This window comes from Panulirus ornatus, chromosome 48, assembly GCF_036320965.1.
Source record: "Panulirus ornatus isolate Po-2019 chromosome 48, ASM3632096v1, whole genome shotgun sequence".
NCBI lineage: Eukaryota > Metazoa > Arthropoda > Malacostraca > Decapoda > Palinuridae > Panulirus > Panulirus ornatus.
In genome coordinates, this window is record NC_092271.1 from 5316773 (window position 1) to 5335391 (window position 18619).

At 43.2% G+C, this 18619-nt stretch overlaps 1 pseudogene; it reads right to left on the reverse strand.

Moving 5' to 3' along the window:
* Positions 1–11007: 11007 nt before the first annotated feature.
* On the reverse strand, positions 11008–17361 carry LOC139764054 (uncharacterized; annotated as a pseudogene).
* Between the last annotated feature and the right edge of the window lie 1258 nt (positions 17362–18619).

Here is an 18619-nt window from a genome sequence, read left to right on the forward strand (position 1 = left end):
TCTTCTCCTCGTTCCCTCCACCTCCGACACATATATCCTCTTGGTCAATCTTTCCTCACTCATTCTCTCCATGTGCCCAAACCATTTCAAAACACCCTCTTCTGCTCTCTCAACCACGCTCTTTTTATTTCCACACATCTCTCTTACCCTTACGTTACTTACTCGATCAAACCACCTCACACCACACATTGTCCTCAAACATCTCATTTCCAGCACATCCATCCTCAACAGACTTATACCTCTGTAATTTGAGCACTCACTCTTATCCCCTTTGCCTTTGTACAATTGCACTATGCAAGCATTTTGCCAATAATCAGGCACCTCACCATGAATCATACATACATTAAATAACCTTATCAACCAGTCAACAATACAGTCACCCCATTTTTTAATAAATTCCACTGCAATACCATCCAAACCTGCTGCCTTGCCGGCTTTCATCTTCCGTAAAGCTTTTACTACCTCTTTTCTATTTACCAAATCATTTTCCCTAACCCTCTCACTTTGCACACCACCTCGACCAAAACACCCTATATCTGCCACTCTATCATCAAACACATTCAACAAACCTTCAAAATACTCACTCCATCTCCTTCTCACATCACCACTACTTGTTATCACCTCCCCATTAGCCCCCTTCACTGAAGTTCCCGTTTGCTCCCTTGTCTTACGCACTTTATTTACCTCCTTCCAAAACATCTTTTTATTCTCCCTGAAATTTAATGATACTCTCTCACCCCAACTCTCATTTGCCCTCTTTTTCACCTCTTGCACCTTTCTCTTGACCTCCTGCCTCTTTCTTTTATACCTCTCCCACTCATTTGCATTTTTTCCCTGCAAAAATCGTCCAAATGCCTCTCTCTTCTCTTTCACTAATAATCTTACTTCTTCATCCCACCACTCACTACCCTTTCTAATCAACCCACCTCCCACGCTTCTCATGCCACAAGCATCTTTTGCGCAAGCCCTCACTGCTTCCCTAAATACATCCCATTCCTCCCCCACTCCGCTTACCTCCTTTGTTCTCACCTTTTTCCATTCTGTACTCAGTCTCTCCGGGTACTTCCTCACACAAGTCTCCTTCCCAAGCTCACTTACTCTCACCACTCTCTTCACCTTAACATTCTCTCTTCTTTTATGAAAACCCCCACAAATCTTCACCTTTGCCTCCACAAGATAATGATCAGACATCCCTCCAGTTGCACCTCTCAGCACATTAACATCCAAAAGTCTCTCTTTCGTGCGTCTACCAATTAACACGTAATTCAATAACGCTCTCTGGCCATCTCTCCTACTTACATACGTATACTTATGTATATCTCGCTTTTTAAACCAGGTATTCCCAATCACCAGTCCTTTTTCAGCACATAAATCTACAAGCTCTTCACCATTTCCATTTACAACACTGAACACTCCATGTATACCAATTATTCCCTCAACTGCCACATTACTCACCTTTGCATTCAAATCACCCATCACTATAACCTGGTCTTGTGCATCAAAACCACTAACACACTCATTCAGCTGCTCCCAAAACACTTGCCTCTCATGATCTTTCTTCTCATGCCCAGGTGCATATGCACCAATAATCACCCATCTGTCTCCATCAACTTTCAGTTTTACCCATATCAATCTAGAATTTACTTTCTTACACTCTATCACATACTCCCACAATTCCTGTTTTAGGAGTAGTGCTACTCCTTCCCTTGCTCTTGTCCTCTCACTAACCCCTGACTTTACTCCCAAGACACTCCCAAACCACTCTTCCCCTTTACCCTTGAGCTTCGTTTCACTCAGAGCCAAAACATCCAGGTTCCTTTCCTCAAACATACTACCTATCTCTCCTTTTTTCTCATCTTGGTTACATCCACACACATTTAGACACCCCAATCTGAGCCTTCGACGAGGATGAGCACTCCCCGCATGACTCCTTCTTCTGTTTCCCCTTTTAGAAAGTTAAAATACAAGGAGGGGAGGGTTTCTGGCCCCCCGCTCCCGTCCCCTTTAGTCGCCTTCTACGACACGTGAGGAATGCGTGGGAAGTATTCTTTCACCCCTATCCCCAGGGATATACTCTTAAAACCTTCCACAAAGCATCTCTATCAACCTTATCATGTGCCTTCTCCAGATCCATAAATGCTACATACGAATTCATTTGCTTTCTAAGTATTTCTTACATACATTCTTCAGAGCAGACACCTGATCCACACATCCTCTTCCACTTGAGAAACCACACTGCTCCTCCCCAATCTGATGCTCTGTACATGCCTTCACCCTCTCACTCAATACCCTTCCATATAATTTCCCAGGAATACTAAAAAAAACTTATGCCTCTATAGTTTGAACACTCACCTTTATCCCTTTTGCCTTTGTACACTGGCACTATCATGCATTCTACCAATCCACAGGTACTTCATCATGGTCCATACATACAGTGAATATCTATACCAACCAATCAACAACAGTCACCCCCCTTTTTTTATGAAATTCTACTGCAACACCATCCAGACCTGTTATCTATACCAACCAGTCAGCAACACAGTCACCCCCTTTTTTAATGAATTCTACTGCAGTACCATCCAAACCCACTGCCTTGCCAGATTTCATCTTCAGCAAAGCTTTCACTACCTCTTCTCTCTTCACCAAACCATTCTCCTTGACCCTCTCACTTTGTACACCACCCTGACCAAAACAAACTGTATCTACCACTTGTACCATCAAACACATTCAACAAGCCTTCAAAATACTCAGTCTATCACTCTGTTATCACATCCCCACTTGCTCCCTTCACCAATGTTCCCATTTGTTCTCTTGTCTTCCGTACATTATTTGCCTCCTTCCAAAACATCTTTTTATACTCCCTCAAAGTTAATGATACTCTCTCACCCCAAGTATCATTTGACCTATTTTTCAACTCTTGCACCTTTCTCTTGACTTTTGCCACTTTTTATAAATCTTCCAGTCATTTGCACTACTTCCATGCAAATATTGGCCAAACGCCTCTCTCTTTTTCTTTCACTAAGAATCTTACTTCTTCATCCGACCACTCACTACCCTTTCGAATCTGCCCACTTCCCAGTTTTCTCATGCCACATGCATCTTTTGTACAAGCTATCACTGCTTTCCTCAGTACATTCCATTCCTCACCCACTCTCCTCACATCATTTGCTCTCACCTTTTGCTGTTCTACACTCAATCTTTCCTCATACTTCTTCACACAAGTCTCCTTTCCAAGCTCACTTACTCTCACCACTCTCTTCTCCCCCCAACATTGTCTCTTCTTCCCTGAAAGCCTCTACAAATCTCCCCCTTCACCTCCACAAGATAGTGATCAGACATCCCTCTAGCTGCCCCTCTCAGCACATTAACATCCAAAAGTCTCTTACATGCCAATAACTTAACATGTAGTCCAGTAATGCCTTTTGACCATATCTCCTTCTCACATATGTATACTTATGTATATCTCTATTTTTAAACCAGGTATTCTAAATCACCAGTCTTTTTTCAGCACACAAATCAACAAGCTCTTCAATATTTCCATTTACAACACTGAACACCCATGTACACCAATTATACCTTCAACTGCCACATTACTCACCTTCACATTTAAATCACCCATCACTAATACTCAGTCTCGTGCACCAAAGCTGCAAACACACTCAGTTAGTTGCTCCCAAAACACTTGCCTCTCATGATCTTTCTTCTCATGACCAGGTGCATAAGCACCAATAATCACCCATCTCTCTCCCCCCACTTTCAGTTTTACCCAATCATTCTAGAGTTTACTTTCTTATGCTTTGTCACACACTCCCACAACTGCTTCAGGAGAAGTGCTACTCCTTCCTTAGCTCTTGTCCTCTTACCAGTCCCTGACTTTACTCCCAAGACTTTTCCAAACCATTCTTCTCTATCCATGAGCTTTGTTTCACTCAGAGCCAGAACATCCAGATTTCTTTCCTCAAACATACTACCTATCTATCCTTTCTTATCATCTTGCTTACATTCACACACATTCAGGCACCACAGTCTGAGCCTTCGAGGAGGATGAGCACTCCCTACTTGACTCCCTCTTCTGTTTCCCTTTTTAGAAATTGAAATACAAGGTTGGGGGGGAGGGGGGTGCAACCCCCCTCCCTGCTCTTGCCCCCTTTAGTCGCCTTCTACAACATGGAGAGTATACATGGGAAGTATTCTTTCTTCCCTGTCCCCAGGGATATATATATATTTTTTTTTTTTTTTTTTTTTTCCATACTATTCGCTATTTCCCGCGATAGCGAGGTAGCGTTAAGAACAGAGGACTGGGCCTTTGAGGGAATATCCTCACCTGGCCCTCTTCTCTGTTCCTTCTTTTGGAAAATTAAAAAAAAAAAAAAAAAAAAAAAAAAAAAAAAAACGAGAGGGGAGGATTTCCAGCCCCCCGCTCCCTTCCCTTTTAGTCGCCTTCTACGACACGCAGGGAATACGTGGGAAGTATGAAAAAAAAATATATATATATATATATATATATATATATATATATATATATATATATTTTTTTTTTTTTTCATACTATTCGCCATTTCCCGCGATAGCAAGGTAGCGTTAAGAACAGAGGACTGGGCCTTTGAGGGAATACCCTCACCTGGCCCCCTTCTCTGTTCCTTCTTTTGGGAAAAAAAAGAAAAAAAAGAGAGGGGAGGATTTCCAGCCCCCCGCTCCCTTCCCTTTTAGTCGCCTTCTACGACACGCAGGGAATACGTGGGAAGTATTCTTTCTCCTCTATCCCCAGGGATAAATGTATATAATATATTATATAATGTATATATATATAAAATATATATATATATATATATATATATATATATATTAATGTTATTTATTTATTAATTTATTATACTTTGTTGCTGTCTCCCGTGTTAGCGAGGTAGTGCAAGAAAACAGACGAAAGAATGGCCCAAGCCACCCACATACACATGTATATACATAAACGTCCACACATGTACATATACATACCTATACATCTCAACTTATACATATATATATACTCACACAGGCATATACATATATGCACATGTACATAATTCATACTGTCTGCCCTTATTCATTCCCGTCACCACCCCGCCACACATGAAATGAAAACCCCCTCCCCCACATGTGCGTGAGGTAGCAGTAGGAAAAGACAACAAAGGCCACATTCGTTCACACTCAGTCTCTAGCTGTCATGTATAATGCATTGAAACCACAGCTCCCTTTTCCCCATCCAGGCCCCACAAAACTTTCCATGGTTTACCCCAGACACTTCACATACCCTGGTTCAATCCATTGACAGCACGTCGACCCCAGTATACCACATCGTCCCAATTCACTCTGTTCCTTGCACGCCTTCCACCCTCCTGCATGTTCAGGCCCCGATCACTCAAAATCTATTTCACTCCATCTTTCCACCTCCAATTTGGTCTCCCACTTCTCCTCGTTCCCTCCACCTCTGACACATATATTCTCTTTGTGAGTCTTTCCTCATTCATTCTCTCCATGTGACCAAACCGTTTCAAAACACCCTCTACTGCTCTCTCAACCACACTCTTTTTACTACCACACATCTCTCTTACCCTTTCATTACTTACTCGATTAAACCCCCTCACACCACATATTGTCCTCAAACATCTCCTTCTACATCACCAACTACTTGTTATCACCTCCCCATTAGCCCCTTCACTGAAGTTCCCGTTTGCTCCCTTGTCTACGCACTTTATTTTACCTCCTTCCAAAACATCTTTTTATTCTCCTGAAATTAATGATACTCTCTCTACCCCAACTCTCATTGCCCTCTTTTTCACCTCTTGCACCTTTCTCTTGACCTCCTGCCTCTTTCTTTTATACCTCTCCCACTCATTTGCCATTTTTCCCTGCAATAAATCGTCCAAATGCCTCTTCTTCTCTTTCACTAATAATCTTACTTCTTATCCCACCACTCACTACCTTTTCTATCAACCCACCTCCCACGCTTCTCATGCACAAGCATTTTTGCGCAAGCCTCATGCTTCCCTAAATACATCCCATTCCTCCCCACTCCCTTACCTCTTTTGTTCTCACCTTTTTCCATTCTGTACTCAGTCTTCTCTGGTACTTCCTCAACAAGTCTCCTTCCCAAGCTCACTTACTCTCACCACTCTTTCACCTTAACATTCTCTCTTCTTTTCTGAAAACCCCTCAAATCTTCACCTTTGCCTCCACAAGATAATGATCAGACATCCCTCCAGTTGCACCTCTCAGCACATTAACATCCAAAAGTCTCTCTTTCGTGCGTCTACCAATTAACACGTAATCCAATAACGCTCTCTGGCCATCTCTCCTACTTACATACGTATACTTATGTATATCTCGCTTTTTAAACCAGGTATTCCCAATCACCAGTCCTTTTTCAGCACATAAATCTACAAGCTCTTCACCATTTCCATTTACAACACTGAACACTCCATGTATACCAATTATTCCCTCAACTGCCACATTACTCACCTTTGCATTCAAATCACCCATCACTATAACCCGGTCTTGTGCATCAAAACCACTAACACACTCATTCAGCTGCTCCCAAAACACTTGCCTCTCATGATCTTTCTTCTCATGCCCAGGTGCATATGCACCAATAATCACCCATCTGTCTCCATCAACATTCAGTTTTACCTATATCAATCTAGAATTTACTTTCTTACACTCTTCAATACTCCCACAATTCCTGTTTTAGGAGTATGTGCTACTCCTTCCCTTGCTTTGTCCTCTCACTAACCCTGGACTTTACTCCCAAGACACTCCCAAACCACTCTTCCCCTTTACCCTTGAGCTTCGTTTCAATCAGAGCCAAAACATCAGGTTCCTTTCCTCAAACTACTACTTATCTCTCCTTTTTTCTCAGCTTGGTTACATCACACACATTTAGGACACCCCAATCTGAGCCTTCGACGAGGATGAGCACTCCCGCATGATCCTTCTTCTGTTTCCCCTTTTAGAAAGTTGAAATACAAGGAGGGGAGGGTTTTGGCCCCCCGCTCCCGTCCCCTTTAGTCGCCTTCTACGACATGTGAGGAATGCGTGGGAAGTATTCTTTCACCCCTATCCCCAGGGATTATACTCTTAAACCTTCACAAAGCATCTCTATCAACCTTATCATGTGCCTTCTCCAGATCCATAAATGCTACATACAAATTCATTTGCTTTCTAAGTATTTCTTACATACATTCTTCAGAGCAGGACACCTGATCCACACATCCTCTTCCACTTGAGAAACCACACTGCTCCTCCCCAATCTGATGCTCTGTACATGCCTTCACCCTCTCACTCAATACCTTCCATATAATTTCCCAGGGAATACTAAAAAAATACTTATGCCTCTATAGTTTGAACACTCACCTTTATCCCTTTGCCTTTGTACACTGGCACTATCATGCATTCTACCAATCCACAGGTACTTCATCATGGTCCATACATACAGTGAATATCTATACCAACCAATCAACAACAGTCACCCCCTTTTTTTATGAAATTCTACTGCATCACCATCCAGACCTGTTATCTTACCACCCAGTCAGCAACACAGTCACCCCCTTTTTTAATGAATTCTACTGCAATACCATCCAAACCCACGCCTTGCCAGATTTCATCTTCAGCAAAGCTTTCACTACTCTTCTCTCTTCACCAAACCATTCTCCTTGACCCTCTCACTTTGACACCACCCTGACCAAAACAAACTGTATTACCATTGTACCATCAAACACATTCAACAAGCCTTCAAAATACTCAGTCTATCACTCTGTTATCACATCCCACTTGCTCCTTCACCAATGTTCCCATTTGTTCTTTGTCTTCCGTACTTATTTGCCTCCTTCCCAAAACATCTTTTTATACTCTCTCAAAGTTAATGATACTCTCTCACCCCAAGTATCATTTGACCTATTTTTCAACTCTTGCACCTTTCTCGACTTTTGCCACTTTTATAAATCTTCCAGTCATTTGCACTACTTCCCTGCAAATATTGGCCAAACGCCTCTCTCTTTTTCTTTCACTAACAATTCTTTACTTCTTCATCCGACCACTCCTACCCTTTCGAATTGCCCATTCCCAGTTTTCTCATGCCACATGCATCTTTTGTACAAGCTATCACTGCTTTCCTCAGTACATTCATTCCTCACCCACTCTCCTCACATCATTTTGGTCTCACCTTTTGCTGTTCTACACTCAATCTTTCCTCATACTTCTTCACACAAGTCTCCTTTCAAGCTCACTTACTTCCTCACCACTCTCTTCTCCCCCCAACATTGTCTCTTCTTCCCTGAAAGCCTCTACAAATCTCCCCCTTCACCTCCACAAGATAGTGATCAAGACATCCCTCTAGCTGCCCTCTCAGCACATTAAAATCCAAAAGTCTCTTACATGCCAATCACTTAACATGTTAGTCCAGTATGCCTTTTGACCATATCTCCTTCTCACAGATTGTATACCTTATGTATATCTCTATTTTTAAACCAGGTATTCTAAATCACCAGTCTTTTTTCAGCACAAAATCAACAGCTCTTCAATATTTCCATTTACAACACTGAACACCCCATGTACACCAATTATACCTTGAACACCCCATGTACACCAATTATACCTTCAACTACCACATTACTCACCTTCACATTTATATCACCCATCACTAATACTCAGTCTCGTGCACCAAAGCTGCAAACACACTCAGTTAGTTGCTCCCAAAACACTTGCCTCTCATGATCTTTCTTCTCATGACCAGGTGCATAAGCACCAATAATCACCCATCTCTCTCTCCCCACTTTCAGTTTTACCCAATCATTCTAGAGTTTACTTTCTTATGCTTTGTCACACACTCCCACAACTGCTTCAGGAGAAGTGCTACTCCTTCCTTAGCTCTTGTCCTCTCACCAGTCCCTGACTTTACTCCCAAGACTTTTCCAAACCATTCTTCTCTGTCCATGAGCTTTGTTTCACTCAGAGCCAGAACATCCAGATTTCTTTCCTCAAACATACTACCTATCTATCCTTTCTTATCATCTTGCTTACATTCACACACATTCAGGCACCACAGTCTGAGCCTTCGAGGAGGATGAGCACTCCCTACTTGACTCCCTCTTCTGTTTCCCTTGTTAGAAATTGAAATACAAGGTTGGGGGGGAGGGGGGTGCAACCCCCTTCCCTGCTCTTGCCCCCTTTAGTCGCCTTCTACAACATGTAGAGTATACATGGGAAGTATTCTTTCTTCCTTGTCCCCAGGGATATATATATATTTTTTTTTTTTTTTTTTTTTCCATACTATTCGCTATTTCCCGCGATAGCGAGGTAGCGTTAAGAACAGAGGACTGGGCCTTTGAGGGAATATCCTCACCTGGCCCTCTTCTCTGTTCCTTCTTTTGGAAAATTAAAAAAAAAAAAAAAAAAAAAAAAAAAAAAAAAAACGAGAGGGGAGGATTTCCAGCCCCCCGCTCCCTTCCCTTTTAGTCGCCTTCTACGACACGCAGGGAATACGTGGGAAGTATGAAAAAAAAATATATATATATATATATATATATATATATATATATATATATATATATATTTTTTTTTTTTTTCATACTATTCGCCATTTCCCGCGATAGCAAGGTAGCGTTAAGAACAGAGGACTGGGCCTTTGAGGGAATACCCTCACCTGGCCCCCTTCTCTGTTCCTTCTTTTGGGAAAAAAAAAGAAAAAAAAGAGAGGGGAGGATTTCCAGCCCCCCGCTCCCTTCCCTTTTAGTCGCCTTCTACGACACGCAGGGAATACGTGGGAAGTATTCTTTCTCCTCTATCCCCAGGGATAAATGTATATATATATATATATATATATATATATATATATATATATATATATATATATATATATATATTAATATTATTTATTTATTTATTTATTATACTTTGTCGCTGTCTCCCGTGTTAGCGAGGTAGTGCAAGAAAACAGACGAAAGAATGGCCCAAGCCACCCACATACACATGTATATACATAAACGTCCACACATGTACATATACATACCTATACATCTCAACTTATACATATATATACACACACAGGCATATACATATATGCACATGTACATAATTCATACTGTCTGCCCTTATTCATTCCCGTCACCACCCCGCCACACATGAAATGAAAACCCCCTCCCCCACATGTGCGTGAGGTAGCAGTAGGAAAAGACAACAAAGGCCACATTCGTTCACACTCAGTCTCTAGCTGTCATGTATAATGCATTGAAACCACAGCTCCCTTTCCACATCCAGGCCCCACAAAACTTTCCATGGTTTACCCCAGACACTTCACATACCCTGGTTCAATCCATTGACAGCAAGTCGACCCCAGTATACCACATCGTCCCAATTCACTCTGTTCCTTGCACGCCTTCCACCCTCCTGCATGTTCAGGCCCCGATCACTCAAAATCTATTTCACTCCATCTTTCCACCTCCAATTTGGTCTCCCACTTCTCCTCGTTCCCTCCACCTCTGACACATATATCCTCTTTGTGAGTCTTTCCGCATTCATTCTCTCCATGTGACCAAACCGTTTCAAAACACCCTCTTCTGCTCTCTCAACCACACTCTTTTTACTACCACACATCTCTCTTACCCTTTCATTACTTACTCGATTAAACCCCCTCACACCACATATTGTCCTCAAACATCTCATTTCCAGCACATCCACCCTCCTCCGCACAACTCTATCTATAGCCCACGCCTCACACCCATATAACATTGTTGGAACCACCATTCCTTCAAACATACCCATTTTTGCTTTACAAGATAACATTCTCGACTTTCGCACATTTTTCAACACTCCCGGAACTTTCGCCCCCTCCCCCACCCTATGATTCACTTCTGCTTCCATGGTTCCATATGCTGCCAAATCCACTCCCAGATATCTAAACACTTCAGTTCCTCCAGTTTTTCTCCATTCAAACTTACCTCCCAATTGATTTGTCCTCAACCCTACTGTACCTAATAACCTTGCTCTTATTCACATTTACTCTCAGCTTTCTTCTTTCACACACTTTACCAAACTCAGTCACCAGCTTCTGCAGTTTCTCACACGAATCAGCCACCAGCGCTGTATCATCAGTGAACAACAACAATCACTGAGAACTGATCACTTTCCTCTCTTCTTTCACACACTTTACCAAACTCAGTCACCAGCTTCTGCAGTTTCTCCCACAAATCAGCCACCAGCGCTGTATCATCAGTGAACAACAACTGACTCACTTCCCAAGCTCTCTCGTCCACAACAGACCACAAACTAACATTCACTGAGAACTGATCACTTTCCTCTCTTCTTTCACACACTTTACCAAACTCAGTCACCAGCTTCTGCAGTTTCTCACACGAATCAGCCACCAGCGCTGTATCATCAGTGAACAACAACTGACTCACTTCCCAAGCTCTCTCGTCCACAACAGACTGCATACTTGCCCCTCTTTCCAAAACTCTAGCATTCACCTCCCTAACAACTCCATCCTTAAACAAATTAAAGAACCATGGAGACATCACGCACCCCTACCGCAAACCAACATTCACTGAGAACTGATCACTTTCCTCTCTTCCTACATGTACATATGCCTTATATCCTCGATAAAAACTTTTCGCTGTACCTTCCACAAAGCATCTCTATCAACTCTATCATATACCTTCTCCAGATCCATAAATGCTACATACAAATCCATTTGCTTTTCTAAGTATTTCTCACATACATTTTTCAAAGCAAACACCTGATCCACACATCCTCTAACACTTCTGAAACCACACTGCTCTTCCCCAATCTGATGCTCTGTACATGCCTTCACCCTTTCAATCAATACCCTCCCATATAATTTCCCAGGAATACTCAACAAACTTATACCTCTGTAATTTGAGCACTCACTCTTATCCCCTTTGCCTTTGTACAGTGGCACTATGCAAGCATTCCACCAATCCTCTGGCACCTCACCATGAGTCATACATACATTAAATAACCCTTCCATCCAGTCAACAATACAGTCACCCCCCTTTTTTAATAAATTCCACTGCAGTACCATCCAAACCTGCTGCCTTGCCGGCCTTCATCTTCCGCAAAGCTTTTACTACCTCATCTCTTTTTACCAAACCATTCTTCCTAAGCCTCTCACTTTGCACACCACCTCAACCAAAACACCCTATATCTGCCACTCTATTATCAAATACATTCAACAAACCTTGAAAATACTCACCATGAGACTTACCGTAGGTCAGTTGAAATGTGCTTCGAATTTTATAAAGCAAAGCACCTCTGCTAGACGGGAGCTTTCACATGAGATATGCTTTGCCGCTTCACGCCACCAGACTTTAAAGAGTACAACCAACCACATGAAAGTAACTGAACATTTTGCACTGCTAGAAATATGTAAGCCACAAGACGCTACAGAGCGTAGGGTGGGAGAGGTGGGCATGTGAAAGCTCCCTTCTGGCAGAGGTGATTTGCTACATAAAATTCGAAGCACATTTCAACTGACCTATGGTAAGTCTCATGTACTTCATTAATTTTACGTCAGCAAATCACACCTCTGCTAGAGGTCGCTTTCCCATGAGGTTTTGAAGCCATGTGGGTGTCGTACTGTAGACATGCAGAGAGGAGAAATGATACAAGCAGTAACCAACTGCAATATAGTAAGAAATTTACATAGCCATGGACCAGGTGACAAGAGACAACATCTCCTATGCAAACAAAATGAACAGACTATTGAAGGACAGCATCTTGGAAAGGATCGTGACTCGGGACAATCTCCTTGTCATAAAACTTGGCAAAAGTGGCAGCCCTGGACCACCCAGCCCTTGCCATGATGTGTCCAATCGGTAGAGCCATGGCTTTGGCTTTCGGTGCAGCTGCAGGCCCGAACACTGCCCGCTGAATACTGGCTGGAGTCTATGCCCGACAGAGAAAGCACTGTTCGAATCCACCTTGTAACAGTGTCCCTCGTTACATGCTTGTGGGGCTTGATAAAACTTAGAAGTAACTTCCCATTCTCCTGATGTGCAGAATTTCTGAACTCCTCTGTCCTAGCAATATACATTGTCACAGTTTCACACACACACAATCTAATGTCAGTAGAAGATGCTTTAAAGGTCACAAACCGCACATTGAACTTTGGCCTGCACTGTTTAATAGTTTCCCCTAACCAAACACAAACAGAATGCTGCCCAAAACTAATATTCTTCAGCAACAAACAATGCAAAGTTTGTATTCTGGCAGCCTGCGTAAGTGCCATCAACATCACAAGCTTCAGTGTTAAATCCGTTAAAGAGAGGGAGGACAAAGGATCCATGGCACACACATGCTGTAGCACCTGCTGAACATCCCAAGTTCTTGTATACCTAGGGACAGACGGCCGCAAGTTAAAAACTCCCTTTAAGAACCTGGTGACAAGAGGATGGCTGCCTGCACTGCAACCATCCACAGTAATCCCCAGGGAGGAGAGTGCACCCCTGGTAGTGTTGATTGAAGTATAACTAACACCTCTGTGGAAAGTGACAGATAGAAAATTCACAATATTAGTTACAGGGGGAGCAAAGGGATCGATGTTCCGGCTACCATAAAACTGTAACCACCTGTTAATATGTGGCTGGTACTGCCTCGCAGTTGCAGGTCTCCAGGAGGCAAGGATGATGTCCGTACTTGCCTGAGAAATGCCCGTCTCGCAGACGTTGCCGGATAAGAGGCAAGCCATCAGTCGGGTGTGTCGGAGAATAGGGTGTTCCTCCTCCGTCGATGGGTGACGCAAGACGTGTGCCCCCCTCGGAATCAGCCGTGGTTCCTTGACCAGCAAAGTGAGTAGAGTCCCCATCCAGGGCTGGGACGGCCAGAGAGGCAATACCATCCACACCTTCGCTGACTCTGCTCGAATTTTCTGTAGGCACCTGGCAATCAGAGCAAAGGGTGGGAAAAGGTAGATTAGTTCAAACTGCTACCAGCAGATAGAAAAGGCATCAAAATGTTCTGCATCTGGGTTAGGTTTCCAGGAGCAGAAACGAGTCACTTGAGCATTCAGTCTAGAAGCAAAGAGATCAATGCTCGGAACCCCAAATACTTCAGAGAGGGCCATAAAGAGTTCTTCATTCAATTTCCACTCATGCCTGTCATTGAATGTCCGAGATGCAGCGTCTGCCATGAGATTGACTTTACCCGGTACATGAGAGCAGGTAAGCCAGATATCATTCACCGCACACCACTCCCAAAGGTCACGGCAAATGTCATTACACAGTGAGGACCGTGTGCCGCCCATTTCATTGACATAGGTCACCGCCGTCGTATTATCACAAAACACCCGAACATGTCGTCCTTTGAGAAGAGATGCAAATGAGCGCACTACCAGGGAGATGGCTTTGAGTTCCTTTGCATTAATGTGCAAGGCAGATTCTGATAATGACCATCTCCCATTAACTTTTTGTTGATTGAGGTGGCCACCCCAACCTAAATTTGATGCATCAGTATACAGATCCAATTCTGTACCCTTCCAAAAACTCTGTTTTGCAATGCAATGTGAGATACCCACCAAAGCAAGTCCAATCTCATCTCATGAGTGACCACCATCCACTTGTCAAAGTTACCTTTTGCGACTCTTAACGCAGCAATCTTAGCACATTCTAACCGCCTGTAATGCAGTTTCCCCATCTCTGCTGCTGGAACGGCTGCAACTTATAGCCCAACAACTCTGGCCATATTCCGAATTTTGGCTCTGTCACTATGTAACAATTCCTCACAGCATTGTAGTATCTTGTGTATCCTACGATCAGGTAATGTTAATGTCATAGTCTCAGAATCTATAATGTTCCCCAAACTCTCCAAGCGCTTAGTGGGGACCAAGACAGATTTGCTTTCGTTAATACAGAAACCTAACTTCTTGAGCAAGTCAACAGTGGCACGCACACTCTCACAACATCCATCAAAAGTGCAGTGACAAATAAGAGTTTCATCAATGAAACTCGTGATGATATGTCCCTTCTCTCTAAGGACAGCAAAAACAGGTTTCATTAATTTAGTGAACAGACGGGGACCATCCGCAACCCCGCAATTGATAAATTTTTCCTTGCCACTTGAAACACAGAAAGCGTTGTTGCTCCTCAGCTATCTTAACAGAATAATAGGCGTGCTGCAAATCGACAGAGGCCATGAAGACACCGCTGTTAACAAGACGAATCGCCTGCTCAAAATTTTCCATCTTGAAGTTTTTGTACTCTAAAAATTTATTAAATTTTTCCAGGTTAAGGATCATCCTAATCCCACCATCCTTCTTCCGTCTTAAGAAGATAGGGGAAAGAATCTGCCCCTCCTGTCTCTGGGTCTCCTTGATAACCCCCAGACTCAAAAGCTGTACAATTTCCTTTTCCTCGACATTAAACACATACTCAACTTCTTCAGCAAATAAAGGACCAATGTTAGCAACATCAATATCTAAATGGCAATGCTGAACAATATCTAAAATATTTGGATCACAGGTAATAGCATGCCACTCATGTACAAAATAGTGAAGTCTTCCAGCTTGAAAAGGATGACTCACCTCAGTTACTGCCGGGGATTGTGACCCCGGCCTCGGGAGTTTTTCGTCTCAGGACCCTGCCGTGAGAAGGATTGCCGGTGCTCACTCCGGGGACCATGCGTGCGTTGGCCATATGGATGAAACCTGGCCATAAAACCCCTGTATGGCAGTCTCCCAGAAGAGCCCCTAAACTTGCCAGGACCAAACTTCGAGGTAGAGAGCGGTTTCCGTGGAGCAATCTTACTCCTTAACTTTTCAGACTCCTCCATGTGCTTGGCTGAGAGTGAGACATCATCCCCAAATAGAAGGCGAGTCATGGGCACCTTGTCTGAACAGAGGAGAGCATACTTGTGGTTAATTTCGCGCTTGATGATGAACCTGCGAGCCAGATTATTCTTGTGATTAGCATGACCCAGGAGTGCCAGGGCACCATTAAGCATGCCCACTTCCTGGGCAACATCTGGTTGGCTAGTCTGGGCGATCTTGTCAAGCACTGTGAGTTACTTAGTCAAAATTGTGGCAGCCGTAATAATGTCTTTCCCAACATCCTTCAAACGGAAGTCTGCCTTCTTGGCATCAGTCTTCAGTGCATCTAAAACTTGCAAGTTGCAATCCACGGGCGCTAAGGCATGACAGTTATCTGGCCTCTTGGCTGCAGCATCCTCCAAAATCTCCTTATACTCCTCCTCTCGCAAGCCGTGAGCAAATACATGGTAAACCATATCGGCAACATGTTGGTCAATGCCATCAGACACCTCATCCACAGGACCGTAAGCCCTGGCGCACTGCAGGAGAACACTGTCAGGCCGCCCGTCATTCTGAGAGACAGTCATCACTGGAAAGGTAATGCTCAGCTGGAGTAAAGCCCGAAAAACCCGTGGGCGAGCGCGAGGGAGGCACCACCTGGCTAGAAAGGCCAATGTTTACATCGGCGGCCGCCGCGGCGTCATCAGCTCCCCGACTGGGGCCTAAGTTCCTTTCCTCCTTCAGTTTCTCCACATCACCACGTAAAGCAGCCAAAGCGTTTATCACCATGTCCCAGGGCGGCGCAGATGCCTCATCCCGTGAGGTAGAAGGCAAGGAACGTGTGTGCTGGGAAGCAGAGTCACCGCCATCACGTGTCGTGACCATGGGGCCTATTGTTACCGCCCTGAAGAGCCTCCCGCTGAGAAGGGCTGCTCCTGGAGCTAGTCCTATGCGAGGAGCCTTTCCTCACATGCCTGGCATGTTCAGAATCGCCCTCCTTACTCGACCTCCGTATGCTGGTGGAACTGCCGGACATCCGACATGGCGGCGGCGATAGCAAGGAGGCGGTGCAGGTCAGTGTGAGAGTCGTCAACTCCACAAGTGCATCAACAACGCACTTCCCTCCCTGCTTCTAAACGGATCACGGGTGGTGTTGCAGCCTGCCCCAAACTGGGTCACAGGCTGTAGCAAAGCCTTTCCGCTCCAGAGGGATCACGGGAAGAAGGCTGCCAAGCTCGCAGCTGCAGAAAACTGTCTGGACGCGCGAAGGAAGCACAGCAACTGGTGGCGTGAAGCGGCAAAGCGTATCTCGTGGGAAAGCGACCTCTAGCAGAGGTGTGATTTGCTGACGTAAAATTGTTATCACCTCCCCATCTACCCTCTTCACTGATGTTCTCATTTGTTCCCATGTCTTACGCACTTTATTTACCTCCTTCCAAAACATCTTTTTATTCTCCCTAAAATTTTATGATACTCTCTCACCCTAACTTTCATTTGCCCTCTTTTTTGCCTCTCCCTCCTTTCTCTTGACCTCCAGCCTCTTTCTTTTATACATCTCCCAGTCATTTGCATTATTTTCCTGCAAAAATTGTCCAAATGCCTTTCTCTTCTCTTTCACTAGTAATCTTACTTCTTCATTCCACCACTCACTACCCTTTCTAATCTGCCCACCTCCCACACTTCTCATGCCACAAGCATCTTTTGCACAAGCCATCACTGCTTCCATAAATACATTCCATTCCTCTCGCACTCCTCTTATGTAATACATGAATTTCGCTGGGAAAACATGCTTGATATGTCATACTGTATAACAAGAAGGCATGTGCTAAACAGAGTTATACCTGTAGTTACTTTCTGCCTTTAGTACATTCTTGGTGTAATCCCAACTGCAGGAGGGCCACCTGGGACGAGGGGAATTGGACAGAGATTATACAAGATGAGACTTGTTAACAAGCAGGTTTATCATAGAGAGCTTGCTGCATGTCTTGCTTAAGGAAAAAAACTTTTTCTCTGCTATCAGTTTTATGCATGTTTCTTAATTTCTCATGGTAGAATACTTAATAGTCTTTCCATCTTTATAGCAAGGCACTTTTATAATTTCAATATTTTTTTGGAACTCATTTCATAGAATATTTGCCGACTTAATGTTTTGTTTTTCTTTCTTACTAAGAAGCTTTAACAAAAAGCCTATCATACTGCTCTTCATTTTTTTGCTATGTCCAGATTATCATCTGTACCTTCTTTCTAGGCTGTAAAGTTCTAGTTCTTTCAGACTGCTATGATAGTTCACATGTTCTATGCTTCTCACTTTGCTTCTAAAATGTGGCTACTCCACATATGTTTGTTTGGCTGATGGCCTTCTGAAATAGAATTACATATGTTTGTTTGGCTGATGGCCTTCTGAAACAGCATTAAATATGTTTGTTTGGTTGATGGCCTTCTGAAACGGCATTATATATGTTTGTTTGGCTGATGGCCTTCTGAAACAGCATTCATTTCTTATGTAAACACTGATCATTCCTATTAACAGTCTTGTCTGTTGTAGTGAAAGTTTACTTCATTGGTACTAGTTTCTCATCATGATTTTGAAATACATTTCTGATTTTTAATGATGTTAATTCTTAATTTTTTCCCCTTTCTAAACAGTGTCATCAATGTATTATCATTCTATAGGTTATTTGCTCAAAAATTGAGGTAACAGTTCCCTTTGGTACCAGTGGAACATCTTCATCAGGCATGTTTCTGATTGTGACTACTGTATTTTCAATTTCATTAGTTAAAAAAACTAAGGTCCATCTTCTTAACTAACCATTATTTTCATTTCACTAT